Source organism: Ranitomeya variabilis, chromosome 7 (assembly GCF_051348905.1).
Source record: "Ranitomeya variabilis isolate aRanVar5 chromosome 7, aRanVar5.hap1, whole genome shotgun sequence".
In the NCBI taxonomy this organism is placed as follows: Eukaryota; Metazoa; Chordata; class Amphibia; order Anura; family Dendrobatidae; genus Ranitomeya; species Ranitomeya variabilis.
Window position 1 is genome coordinate 184,096,003 of NC_135238.1, and position 15,196 is coordinate 184,111,198.

At 45.8% G+C, this 15,196-nt stretch overlaps 1 protein-coding gene across 1 annotated transcript in view; it reads left to right on the forward strand.

Moving 5' to 3' along the window:
- The window catches only part of LOC143784332 (NEDD4-binding protein 1-like), a 385,710-nt gene that overhangs the window by 65,230 nt on the left and 305,284 nt on the right, over nucleotides 1-15,196 (forward strand). The gene's annotated exons all lie outside the window — the stretch shown is intronic.

The following is a 15,196-nucleotide window of genomic DNA, read 5'->3' on the forward strand; positions in this document are numbered from 1 at the left end:
TGATAATCAGACAAATACTCAGGAATATCCGAAGGAGTAGAGGAAGCAATAGACACCGGCGGAGAATCGCAATGAATTCCCTGACAACCCCAACTTGATACAGACATTGCCTTCCAATCCAAAACTGGATTGTGAGTTTGTAACCATGGCAGACCCAAAACGACCAAATCATGCATTTTATGCAAAACAAGAAAACGAATCACCTCTCGATGTTCAGGAGACATGCACATGGTCACCTGTGTCCAAAACTGCGGCTTATTTTCCGCCAATGGCGTAGCATCAATACCTCTCAGAGGAATAGGATTAACCAAAGGTTCCAGAACAAAACCACAGCGCTTGGCAAATGACAGATCCATAAGACTCAGGGCAGCACCTGAATCCACAAACGCCATAACAGGATAGGAAGACAAAGAGCAAATTAAAGTCACAGACAAAATAAATTTAGGTTGCAAATTACCAATGGCGACCGGACTAACCACCTTGGTTAAGCAGTGTAGTAAAGCACGGCACTCTGGGTATCTGGGAGGTGCTCAAGTTAGGTATCCAACCCGTGGTACATAAGCAATAATATACTTGGCACTCAGGAGAACTTTGTAATGAAGTATAACATGATTTATTCAGTGCATCCAGTTCAACATCAACATGAACGTTTTCGGTCCCAACATAGGACCTTCATCAGAAAGGATTTTTGAACACTGGACTGCACAACGTGTCTGAATGGGCCTGCAAGAGGTTCCAATATCAGACCGGGTTCAGGAGGTGTGGTACGGCCTTAAGCAGAAAAACTGAGGAAGCGCTGTGGACCGGCGAGATACTCGCTGAGGAGGGGAGCGCTGGTGCTGCCGCGATTAGAGCGCGCCGTGCTGCAGGGAGCCCTCCCGGAGAAGGCTTCTCCGGGAGGGCTCCCTGCAGCACGGCGCGCTCTAATCGCGGCAGCACCAGCGCTCCCCTCCTCAGCGAGTATCTCGCCGGTCCACAGCGCTTCCTCAGTTTTTCTGCTTAAGGCCGTACCACACCTCCTGAACCCGGTCTGATATTGGAACCTCTTGCAGGCCCATTCAGACACGTTGTGCAGTCCAGTGTTCAAAAATCCTTTCTGATGAAGGTCCTATGTTGGGACCGAAAACGTTCATGTTGATGTTGAACTGGATGCACTGAATAAATCATGTTATACTTCATTACAAAGTTCTCCTGAGTGCCAAGTATATTATTGCCTATGCACCTTGGTTAAGCGTTTAGAGCATGCTGATATAACATGAGTAGAATCACCACAGTAGAAACACAACCCATTCTGACGTCTATGATTTTTCCGTTCAATTCTAGTCTGAACTCTATCACATTGCATTAACTCAGGTGTCTGTTCAGACAACACCACCAGAGGATTAGCAACTTTGCGCTCCCGTAAACGCCGGTCAATTTGAATAGCCAACGCCATGGAATCATTCAGACTTGTAGGAACGGGGAAACCCACCATCACATTCTTAATGGCTTCAGAAAGGCCATTTCTGAAATTTGCGGCCAGAGCACACTCATTCCACTGAGTAAGCACGGACCATTTCCGAAATTTTTGGCAATAAACTTCAGCTTCATCCTGGCCCTGAGAGATAGCCAGCAAAGCTTTTTCTGCCTGAATTTCAAGATTGGGCTCCTCGTATAGCAACCCAAGCGCCAGAAAAAACGCATCAACATCTGCCAATGCCGGATCGCCTGACGCTAACGAGAAGGCCCAATCCTGAGGGTCGCCCCGTAAAAAAGAGATAACAATTTTTACTTGCTGAGCTGAGTCTTCAGACGAACGAGGTCTCAGAGATAGAAACAATTTGCAATTATTTCTGAAATTTCTAAACTTAAATCGGTCTCCAGAGAACAATTCCAGAATAGGTATTTTAGGTTCTGACATAGGACTGCTAGTAACAAAATCTTGAATACTCTGCACACGAGCAGCAAGCTGATCCACACTAGTAATCAAGGTCTGGACATTCATGTCTGCAGCAAGGCTCCAGCCACTCTGAGATAAAGGGGAGGAAAGAAAGAAAAAAAAAAAAAAAACTCAGAATTTCCTTTCTTATAATCCCACTTCTGCAATGCATTAAATATTCACTTATGGCCTGGCATACTGTTATGACCCCAATGGCAGGGGGTCTCAAAGACAATAGCGAAGTCTGCAAACATAAAACCCAGCTCATATGGCAGTGGTAACTGGGCTGACCATATACCTGAACCTAGCACACAAATAACAGCAGCCGGGGAACGTACCTACGTTGATTCTAGACGTCTCGCGCCAGCCGGAGAACTAACTAACCCTAGCAGGGAAAACAAAGACCTTTCTTGCCTCCAGAGGAAATACCCCAAAAAGTTGGATACAAGCCCCCAACAAATAATAACGGTGAGGTAAGAAGAAAAGACAAACGCAAGAAATGAACTAGGTTTTAGCAAAGAGAGGCCCACTAACTAATAGCAGAATATAGGAAGATGACTTATATGGTCAGCAAAAACCCTCTCAAAAACTCCACGCGGAATATTCAAGAACCCCCGAACCGTCTAACGGCACGGGGGGAGAACATCCGCCCCCTAGAGCTTCCAGCAGTATCAGAAATCACATTTAGTACAAGCTGGACAAAAATAGGAGCACAGTAAATAACCAAAAACAAGAAAGCAGGACTTAGCTTAATTTTGCAAAGAACCAGGACCAGCAGGAAGGAGCAAACAGAAGGATCTGATTACAACGATGCCAGGCACCAGACTGAAAATCCAGGAAGTTCAAATAGCGACACCCCTGGACTAACGAGGCCAGGTGGGTGCCAAGCAAGGGAAGGAATAACAAAGTGTCATATCACTAGTGACCACAAGAGGGAGCCAAAAAGTCTAATTCACAACACACCCCTTTTCAGAAAAATAGAATTATTCTTACCGTTAATTCGGTTTCTAGGAACCTTCCACGACGGCATATGGAGGTTGTCTCTTTGCCCTAATGGGGAACAGGAAACACAGAGAGGTTAAAAGGACCTCCCAGCTCCCACTTGCCAGTGACTTACAACTGAGACCATAGCACCGGTTTACCTTCTGAATCCCAGAATTAATCCAGGAATATATAGAGGGCGGGAATTAGTGCCGTCGTGGAAGGTTCCTAGAAACCGAATTAACGGTAAGAATAATTCTATTTTCTCTAGTCACCTTCCACGACGGCATATGGAGGAATACCAACTAATTTGGCACTAGGGAGGGACAACGGCCTGAAGAACCTTGCGGCCGAAGACTAAATCCTTATTGGATAACACATCCAATCTATAATGTTTAGAGAAGGTATGGAGTGAGGACCACGTAGCTGCCCTGCAGATCTGCTCCGGAGATGCGCCTGCTCATTCTGCCCAGGAAACTGACGTAGATCTGGTTGAGTGGGCCTTGATCCCTACCGGAGGTATTTTATTTTGAGCAAGGTAGGATTCTGTTATGGCTTTTTTATTCCATGTAGCAATGGTATTTTTGGCTACCTTCTTCCCCTTATTTTGCCCCGAGGAATGGACAAAAAGGTTATGATCAATTCTAAGATCTCGAGTTTGATCCAAGTAATGAAGCAGGATACGACGAACGTCCAGAGTGTTAAATTTCCTTTCCTCTGAGTTTGCAGGTTTGTTGCAAAAGGTAGGTAGAACGATTTCTTGAGAACGATGAAATTCAGAGACCACTTTTGGAAGGAAAGAAGGATCCAGACGGAGTACTATTGAGTCATCTCTAACCAGTAAATAAGGTTCTCTTATTGATAAGGCCTGTAATTCACCAACTCTTCTGGCTGAAGTTATAGCTACCAAAAAAACAGTTTTGTAAGCAAGATTTTGTGGGGAACAGGAAGACAGAGGTTCAAAGGGTGGACCCGTAAGACCTTGAAGTACAATGTTAAGATCCCATGGAGGAACTATGATTTGTTGCCTAGGGTTTATTCTGATTGCTGAGGTCATGAATCTTTTGATCCAGCGATGGCCTGCTAGATCTTGATCGAACATAGAACTGAGCGCAGAAATCTGGACCTTCAGAGTACTGGGTTTCAGGCCCATTTCCAAGCCTTTCTGTAAGAAATCTAATATCCTAGGTATATCCGGCCTGAGAGGGTCTGGAAGGATAGGTAGGCAAAAAGATGAAAACTTTTTCCAGATTTTATTGTAAATGGCGTTTGTTACTGGCTTCCTGGATTTTTGTAAGGTGGCTATGACAGGGATTGATAGCCCTTTTGCTCTCAAAACCTGGGCTTCAGAAACCACGCCGCTAAATTCCATTTCTGAGGGTCTGAGTGGAGAACTGGCCCCTGAGAGAGGAGATTGTCTTTTATTGGTAACATAACCGGCCCGTCCACTTGTAGTTGGATGGATGATCAAGTTGAACCAACTTCTTTTGGGCCAAAATGGAGCAATCAGAATAGTTCTGCAGCACCTTTGCAAGGATTGGGATTGGTGGGAATGCGTAGGCCAGATGAAAGTGCCAATCTTGAACTAGAGCATCCACTGCTCTGGGATTGCCTGTTGGATTCAGGGAAAAATATGTTTCGACTTTTGCATTTTGATGGGAGGCAAAGAGGTCGACATCCGGGAGACCCCACCTGCTTACTAAAAGATTGAACGTTTGAGGATCCAGACTCCATTTGCCCGGGTGGATATCTCGCCGGCTCAGATAATCTGCCTGAATATTGGCAGTACCTTTCAGATGAGTTGCCGTTAGGGACAGCAAGTGATTTTCGGCCCAAGCAAAGATTCGAGCAGAGACCTTCTTTAGGCTGGCGAATTTTGTACTGCCCTGGTGTTTGATATGAGCCATCGTGGTCATGTTGTCTGAGTGTATCAGAACATGTTGGCCAGAAATCTGATGATCTGCTGCTAAGAGAGCTTCTTCCACCGCTTTGAGTTCCCGGAAATTCGAAGATCTCCCTCTGATCGTCTGGTCCCAAAGACCCTGATAAGGAACATGATTTATCATGGCTCCCCTGCCCCTCTTGCTGGCATCTGTCTTGATTGTAGTTATTGGGGACTGAACCCAACTCACACCTCTGAGAAGATTTTTCGATCTCATCCACCATGTTAAGAATGCTTTCACCCGACCTGGTGTGCGAATCCTTTTGGTCAGTGAGCTGGGACGACCATCCCAATTGTCTAAGACATGGGTTTGAAGAATTCTTGAGTGGGCTTGAGCCCAAGCCACCGACTGAATGCAGGCTGTCATGGAGCCTAACAGCGACATTCCCTCTCGGAGTGTAGGAGATCTCATCTCCTTGTATTTCCTGATCTTTACTACTAATGTCAGTCTGTGATCGTCTGGAAGAAAGGACATTTGTTTTACCGAGTTCAGAACCACTCCTAAAAACTTCCTGGTTTTTGAGGGTTGAAGCTGAGATTTCTTCATATTCGGAATCCAACCCAGAGACTTCAATATCTCTAATGTAGCTGACACATGGGACATTAGGGTTGCCTCGGTGGGAGCTACTATCAGCAGATCGTCCAGATAGGGCACCACACAAACCCCTTGTCTCCGGATAAAGGACACTGCCTCTGCCATTACTTTGGAGAACACCCTCGGGGCTGATGAAATGCCGAATGGGAGGACTCCGAACTGATAGTGCTCCACCTGGTGATTTCCCTGTATCGCAAACCTGAGATATTTTCTGTGTCTCGGGTGGATAGGAATGTGGAAATATGCATCCTTTAGATTGATAGTTGCCATAAAGGAGTGTTGATTTATTAAAGGGATGGCTGATTTTACAGACTCCATCTTGAATCTTCGATATTTCACATACTGATTCAGACCCTTTAAATTTATAATAATCCGAACTTCCCCTGATGGTTTGGGTACCAGAAATAATCGGGAATAATGTCCCAGACCCTGTTCTGACTGTGGAACCGGGGAGATCACGTTTGATCTCAGAAGATCTCTGAGACCCAATGTTAACAAATTGTGATATCTTGCCGGAAGGGAAGTAATTTTTAGACCCTGAGGGGGGGGAGAAATTAACTCGATCAAAAGGCCCTGCTTGATAACATTGAGGACCCAGTGGGAACTGGTGATGTTTTCCCACTGATCCACATATTTTGAGAGTCTTCCCCCCACCGGGTCAGAGTCATTGTTTATCTTGTTGGGATGACTGCTGCTGCTGCTGTTGTTGAGGGACAAAAATATTTTTCCCTCTCCCTTTTGCATAGCTCCACCTGACGGTTTTGCCTTTACCCCTCGGTTGAGAGGGCTGCGACATAGGGGCACGAAAAAAACGTTTTTTCGGTTGTTTTTGCTCCGGGAGCGCCTTTTTCTTGTCAGTCGCTTTGTCAAGAATGTCGTCTAATGCTGGGCCAAACACATAGTCTCCTTTAAAGGGAATGGCGCACAATTTAGCTTTAGAGGTGATATCGCCACTCCATAGTTTGAGCCAGAGAGCCCTTCTGGCAGAGTTGGAAAGTACTAGAGACCTGGCGGCGATCCTAACGGATTCCAGAGAAGCGTCCACCAGAAAACCAGTAGCTCTAAGCAGTATAGGAAGTGAATCCAATATTTCACCTCTAGGAGTACCCTGCGATATGTGAGACTCTAGTTTTTCTAGCCAACAGGAGAGGGCCCTGGCTACGCAGGTAGAGGCAATATTAGCCTTCAGGACAGATGTAGAGGTTTCCCAAGACTTCTTCAGGAGACTCTCAATCTTCCTGTCCATAGGATCTCTCAATTGCGAAGAGTCCTCAAAGGGGAGTGCCGTTTTTTTGGCGACTCTGGCTACCTGCACATCAACTTTGGGAATGTCAAGTTTGACAAAATCACCCTCTAGAGGAAATCTATGTTTCATCTCTGTAGACATGCTAAGGCGCTTTTCAGGGAGTTCCCATTCCTGCTCAATCATGTTAACCACATTAGCATGAACGGGGAACCCTGTCTTTCTCTCCGATCTGAGCCCACCGAACATATGATCCTGTATGGACTGTGGTACAGGTTCCTCTTCAAGTCCCATCATGTTACGTACAGCAGAGACTAGGTCCTCAATATACTCTGAGGAAAAGAGGTATTTCCTGACCTCAGCTTTAGCGGATGCAGGATCTTCCCAGCCAACAGATGAAGTTTGAGAGTGGTCTGAATCAGAGTCCGATTCAATGACCTGTATCTTCCTTTTCTTAGCTGGGGAGTGTGGTGGCGGAGGTGGAGGTGTGAAAGCTGCCAAGGAAGATTGTACCTCCTGTTTAACAAGAGAGCGAATCTCATCTAGTAGCGATGGTTGCTCCGCTTTAATTATCTTGTCAGTGCAAGGCTGACAGAGTTTTTTATCCCAGTTAGGAGGGAATTTAGCAGCACAGACAGGGCACTTCTTCCTATAGTTAGCTTTAGGGGTAGACCTTTCTCCCTGAAATAAAGAGGGAGAGAGGAGTGAGGAGCTAAACCCCCTAAGGGAACTACCTCCCGGATCCCGTCCCTGCGTACTCACAGTAGCAGGGGCAGCGCTGGGCTCTGCAGACGCAGGGCATAAGGAACCGTCCATACTGAAGAATTTGGTCTTACCTCAGTGGTGGTTCAGCAGGCTTTTCTGGAGAGCGCTCCTAGCACCTGCCTCCAGCGGCGAATCTCCCCCTCCCCCTCCGGTATCCATGTGTGGGACGCCATTGCTCCGACAACGCCTGCCGGGGAAACCCGGAAGTACCGGCTTCAGGGAGCATACGAAAAACCGGAAGTGACGCGCGCGTGACCGCTGACGTCACTTCCGGAACGCCGAGCCGCATGGAGGGGAAGAAGCCGGGAAGCTCAAGGAGGATCCCGGCTGGGGATCCAGGCCTGCTTTACCCTCGCAGGGGCGCAGGAAGGCCTGGAGGGGGTCCTGAGGTACCTGGTATACAGGACGACGGGAGCAGCATAAGGGGAGGCACGGAGCGATGCCAGCTGCCCGGCTAAGCAGGTAAAAACCCGCATAAGAAAAAAACACACTGCAGCCGCCGGCCACTACAGCATATGGAAAGAAAAAACCTCTCCCTGTCCCAAAGGGGAACAGGAAAGACACCGGCAAGTGGGAGGTCCTTTTAACCTCTCTGTGTTTCCTGTTCCCCATTAGGGCAAAGAGACAACCTCCATATGCCGTCGTGGAAGGTGACTAGAGAAATATAAATGTAAATAGTATATATATTAAGATGTCTGACCAGTAGCAGCCTGCTAAGTGGGATAATGAATCATTATGCATCTCAGTAAACCCTTGCGGCTATTCCCCCCCCCCAAAAAAAAAAAAAATAAATAAATATATATATATATATATATATATATATTGGGATCTATGAACAGTAGCAGCATACTAAAAGGGATAACAGATCATTATATACACTGTGTTCCAAATTATTATGCACAAAGAGTTTAGGAGTGATAAGGTTAGAATTTTTTTGTTTGTCATTTAAACTCATTGATGATGATGTGTGTCAGGGCTCTTTATATCACTGAAAGCAATTGCAGATACCTGTGCAAATTAGTTTGGCAGGTGTGTCCAAATAAAGGCAAGACTACTTAAGAAGGCTGTTCCACATTATTAAGCAGCCTACATTTTTGGCCAAAATGGGAAAGAAAAAGGATGTGTCGCCTGCTGAGAAGCAACAAACTGTGGAGTATTTAGGTCAAGGCATGACTACAATCAACATTGCCAAGACACTTCATCGTGATCATCGCACAATCAAGAAGTATGTCGCTGATTCCCAGCACACACGTGTGCGTGCTGATAAGGAAAAATTGAGGACCCTTTCCAACAGGCAATTGCGTAAGGTTAAAAGAGCAGCTGCAAAAATGCCTTGTCATAGCAGCAGACAAGTTTTTGAAGCTGCTGGTGCCTCCAACGTCCCCAGAACAACAAGATTCAGGGTCCTTCAGAGGTGCGTAAGCCATCCTGTCGACCACCTCTATCCACTGCACACAAGCAGAAACAGCTCCAGTGGGCCAAACGATACATGAAGACTGACTTCCAAACTATTTTGTTCACCGATGAGTGCCGTGCAATGCTCGATGTTCCAGTTGGATGGAGTGGAGGATGGCTGGTTGATGGACACCCCATGAAAACAAGGCTAAGGTGCCAACAAGGAGGAGGTGGAGTAATGTTTTGGGCTGGAATCATGGGGAGAGAGATTGTCGGCCCCTTTATGATCTCTGAGGGGGTAAAGATGAACTCCATAATCTATGTGGAGTTTCTAAAAACACTTCCTGCCATGGTTCAAGAGGAAGAACCGTGCTTTCCGCAGCAAGACCATTTTCATGCATAATAATGCACCATCTCATGCTGCAAAAAACACATCTGCATCTCTGGCTGCTATGGGCATAAAAAAGGACAAACTTATGGTGTAGCCACCATCTTCCCCTGGCCTCAACCCCATTGAGAACCTCTGGAGCATCATCAAAAGGAGTATCTATAATGGCGGGAGGCAGTTCACATCTAAGCAACAGCTCTGGGAGGGTATTCTGCCCACATGCAAAACAATTGAAGCAGAAACCATCCAAAAACTGACAAATTCAATGGACGAGAGAGTGCAGAAGCTTCTTTCGAACAAGGGGTCCTATGTGCAAATGTAACATCACCTAGAATAAAGTTTTCACTTGAAAACTGTTTGATTTCATTTTGTAATAAGCTGATAATGCTTATAACTTCACAATTGACCATTTTTTTGTTCAAAATAAAATAAAAAAGGTTGAAAACTCTGCTGTGCATAATAATTTGGAACATGCATTTTGAGTGTTTATTTTTTAAAAAAATATACTGTTTTCATAGGCAGTTTGTTCCAAAACATTGCAATTATACTAGAATAGTAGATGACTGGGAAATAACAATAACTGCAATTCAGATAGGTAATTTAGAGAAAATTTGAGGAAATATTATTTGCATAATAATTTGGAACACAGTGTATATCTAAATAAACCCTTGCGGCTATTTCCAAACAGCCCACTGGAGGGCAGAAAATGTCAAATCAAAGAATGGAATGGATAATATAAGCAGTGGCTGTTGAAAGCTTAAATCTGTAAGGCTATGTGCACACGTATTCTGGTCCACTGCAGATAAATCCGCAGTGCAAAACCGCTGCGGATTTATTGCAGTTTTTCTGCTGATTTCACTGCGGTTTTACAACTGCGGATTTCTATTGGAGCAGTTGCAAAACCACTGCGGAATCCGCAGAAAGAAGTGACATGCTGCGGAATGTAAACCGCTGCGTTTTCTTCCGCAGCATGTGCAGAGCATTTTTTGTTTCCCATAGGTTTACATTGTACTGTAAATTCATGGGAAACTGCTGCGGACCCGCAGCTGCGGAAACGCGACGGATCCGCAGCAAAATCAGCATCGTGTGCACATACCCTAAGGCTATGTGCACACGTTGCAGATTTGACTGTGGAATTTTCTCTGCAGATTCTGAATTTCTTGGCAGAAACCGCAGGTCAGAATCTGCACCTTTGTTTGGTATGTGCACACGCTGCAGATATTTGTGTGCGGATTTCTTCCTTTTTTTTACCCCTGCAGATGTCTATTATGGAAGAGGTGCATAAAAGGAATCTGGTCACAGAAACATCTCTTTACCTGACGTTAGATGCTGAAGTAATATGCAGTGTGGAAGGAGGACTGTACCAAAACCCTGCGCCTGACGAGCACCATTTCGCTATTCAGCTTCTTCACAAAGGGGGCGTTTCACATCCAGAAATTGGGCGTGATGTTTTCGTAGGTCCACCGAGAAGTCATGAAAAATTGAGATTGTGGCGTTATCATGCTTGATGGGGCATTTTTGTGTCACCAAGTGTAGAGTGGTATCTCGGTCCTTACAATTTAGAATACATGCAAGGAATGGATGTAGAGGGCACCGGGTGGGAGAGGTCTGGTTGGGATTCTATGCTCTTTCTACCGCAAACTGTTGAAAGTTTGTCCCCGCGTGTGTTGTTGAGCTACTCCTCCAGAAACCACTCAGGTTGTTGCCCTTCTGTGCGCTCTGGTAATCCGATCATGTGCAAATTATTGCGGTGCAGGTGATTTTCCAAGACATCCGCTTTTTGACGCCAGGCGTTTATTGATCCCGACTAGTGATGAGCGAATATACTCGTTGCTCGAGTTTTCCCAAGCACGCTCGGGAGTACTCCGAGTATTTGTTAGTGTTCTGAGATTTAGTTTTCATCGCCGCAGCTGAATGATTTACAGCTACTAGCCAGGCTGAGTACATGTGGGGGTTGCCTGGTTGCTAGGGAATCCCCACATGTAATCAAGCTGGCTAACAGATGTAAATCATTCAGCTGCGGCGATGAAAACTAAATCTCCGACCAATAACAAATATTCGGAGATCACCCGAGCAACGAGTATACTTGCTCATCACTAATCACAATGTTTCATGAGCTGTACACTTTTTTTTGTGAATCATCTTTTTTTGTAAAGTGGAATTGTCAATTTTGGCAACTTCTCAGAAATCGCACAAAAATAGGGGAGTCCTGTCCAACCTCACTGAATGTTTTTCTGTATGTGATATTGGGTTGTCCCATCATTAGAGCTCTGGTATCTAAGAACATCTAGGGTGCGTGGAGGGGCGATAACTGAAAATGAGGTACGGCAGTGAGCAACGAGTATATTCGCTCATCACTAATCCCGACACTTTTGTTAGATTAGTGGCCAATCCACCCTGTCCTACAAGCTCCACAACCTATTTTCGGCCTCTGTTATACAGCCTCTCAGGGCCTGCATATCTTGCCGGAGAAGCCCCACTTCAGAATGTACCTCCTCAATCTTCCCTGATAGGGATGTTTTACAGCTAGAGATAGCGTGTAGAAGCTGTTCAGTTACTTGCTTCAGAGTCATATCCTCTTGATTTTCATTCCCCTCATTCTCGCTTATTTGAGATCTGCTCTGGTCTGTATTTTTAGCTGTTGAGATATGTTGTTCCCTTGAGGCACGGGGGAGTCACCTTGTTCAGCCCTGGCATATTTTTTAAGCTTTTCTGCCACATTTGAACTCTTCCCAGAACTCATTTTGTAGGGGGTGTGAGCAGTCTTTTAATGAAGTGAGTACAGTTAATGGCTTAGGCCTCTTTCACACTTCAGTAGTGTTGAGCATTCCGATACCGCAAGTATCGGGTATCGGCCGATACTTGCGGTATCGGAATTCCGATACCAAGTTCCGATACTTTTGTGGTATCGGGAATCGGTATCGGATCCATATTAATGTGTAAAATAAAGAATTAAAATAAAAAATATTGATATACTCACCTCTCCGGAGGCCCCTGCACCTTACCGCTGTTAACAGGCAGCCTCCTTTGCTTAAAATGAGCGCGCTTAGGGCCTTCCATGACGTCACGGCTTCTGATTGGTCACGTGGCGGTCACATGCCGCGACGTCATTCTGAGGCCCTAAACTCCTCATTCTAGGAATTCAGGACCTGAGAATGACGTCGCAGCTTGTGATTGGTCGCGTGGCGGTCACATGAGCGGCACGCGACCAATCAGAAGCCATGATGTCATGGAAGGCCCTAAACGCGCTCATTTTAAGCAAAGGAGGCTGCCGGTTAACAGCGGTAAGGTGCAGGGGCCTCCGGAGAGGTGAGTATATCAATATTTTTTATTTTAATTCTTTATTTTACACATTAATATGGATCCCAGGGCCTGAAGGAGAGTTTCCTCTCCTTCAGACCCTGGGAACCATCAGGATACCTTCCGATACTTGGTGTCCCATTGACTTGTATTGGTATCGGTATCGGCGATATCCGATACTTTTCGGGTATCGGCCGATACTATTCGATACCGATACTTTCAAGTATCGGACGGTATCGCTCAAGACTACACTTCAGTCTTCTAGCGTTAGTCAATATCTGCCGTAGCGACGGAGCCATCAAAAATAGTGAAAAACGGAAACAGATCTGTTTGTTTTATACACCAAAAGAGAACGCCTCATATACCAATCTAAGAGGCAAAAGGGAACGAAGGATATATATACCTCCACATAACCATGTGTACCGATAGAAGAAAACAATTGGAGGAGCAAAATCCAATATAAATCATTTATTAATTAAAATATACATAATACAACATGTGATGAGCACAAAAATATATTGCTACAAAAGAGTACAACTAGATGGAACCATCCATCTGTAGATGGGTTTCAGCAGAAAATAGAAAATAACGGGAACAAAGCCCCCAGGCCTAAGAGACCAACTTGAAAACATCCATAGGGTAGTATGATAATCAATCCTAAGTGTTAAAGTGCAAAGAGCAGTACGATATTATAATGCACCTAATAGAAAAACAGTCAGCAATATCTAATACTGCTGCCTCTTAGGGCTCTTTCACACGTCAGTGTCTCCGGTACGTGTAGTGACAGTTTTCTCACGTACCGGAGACACTGACACACGTAGACCCATTTAAATGAATGGGTCTATGCACATGTGCGTGTTTTCACACGGACCGTATGTCTGTGCTGAAAACACGTCGACATGTCCGTTTTCTACCGGCAGCACGTACAGCAATACGGACAGCACACGTGCACACAGAGAACAGTGTGCACTCTCCTCCGTGTGCACGTAGCGCCCGCAGGAGAGACAGCGCTACAGTAAGCGCTGTCCCCCCCGCATGTGGTGCTGAAGGCAGAATTCCTCTCTTCTCCCCCGCCGGAGAGAAGAGATGAAAGATCAAGGTTTTTTTTTTGTTTTTTTTGGGGGGGTGAAAAATAAAGTTTGCATGTGATCCCGCGCCCCCCCCCCCCCCCCCCCCCCGTGCGCCGCCTGGCCCCTTGCCGCAGAAATACTCACCCGGCCAGCTCCTGCGATGTCTCCTGTGTCCTCTCAGCGCTGGCCCCTTCTCCTGTGTGAGCGGTCACGTGGGACCGCTCATTACAGTCAGGGAATATTCACTTGAGCACACGGACATACGGACACGGATATCTCCGGTACCAGTTTTTCCGGTACCGGAAATATCAGGACGTGTGAAAGAGCCCTTATATTGCACTAGCCCTATAGCCTGAAAATGCCAGTTAGACCTAATTGTAACCATTTCACATGGAGGCATAAGGGAAAAGAGAAAAGGTATGTATAGTACCTGTGGTCATGATGGCCTGAGCGTCTGTCCCGCACTAATGCACCTCGACGCGCGTTTCTCCACGCCTGTGGCTTCGTCAGGAGGTAAATAGGCTATGAAGTGACGTCACCGCTGTGCTCTGCTTTACGGCCGGCGCTGACACAGTCAGTGCCGGAAGCTCTCGGCAGCAGCGCGTAACCCTGTGGACGCCGGGAAACGTGACAGGCATCAGAATGTGAGTATGTACGGTTTTATTTTTTAACTTTTACAATGGTAACCAGGGTAAATATTGGTTTCCCCATTCCTACAAGTCTGAATGATTCTATGGCGCTTGCTATTCAAATTGACCGGCGTTTGCGGGAGCGCAAAACCGCTAATCCTCTGGTGGTGTTGTCTGAACAAACACCTGATTTAATGCAATGTGATAGAATTCAGACTAGAAATGAGCGGAAAAATCATAGACGTCAGAATGGGTTGTGTTTTTACTGTGGTGATTCTACACATGTTATATCAGCATGCTCTAAACGCCTAACAAGGGTTGTTAGTCCTGTCGCCATTGGTAATTTGCAACCTAAATTTATTTTGTCTGTGACTTTAATTTGCTCTTTGTCTTCTTACCCTGTTATGGCGTTTGTGGATTCAGGTGCTGCCCTGAGTCTTATGGATCTGTCATTTGCCAAGCGCTGTGGTTTTGTTCTTGAACCGTTAGTAAATCCTATTCCTCTTAGAGGTATTGATGCTACGCCATTGGCGGAAAATAAACTGCAGTTTTGGATGCAGGTGACCATGTGCATGACTCCTGAACATCGGGAGGTGATTCGTTTTCTTGTTCTGCATAAAATGCATGATTTGGTCGTTTTGGGTCTGCCATGGTTACAGACCCACAATCCAGTCTTGGATTGGAAGGCAATGTCTGTATCAATTGAAAAAGAGGGGGTAAACACTGGCGCTGCACTGTCCAAACAAAAGGAGAAGGGGAAGGTAAAGCTGCTGGTGAGGTGACAGAGACTGTGCTGAACCCTGTCTAGAGTAAATAAATAAATAATGTAATAAACCGATACCTCACCTGCGCTAATGGGAAAAAGAACGCTGCGTACACTACAGCGCTGCCTGCTGTGAGGGAAAAAAAACGGGGCCAATTGTGCTCTGCTTAGCGGAGAAGGTCCGTGGTGCAGACAGTTTATGTACAT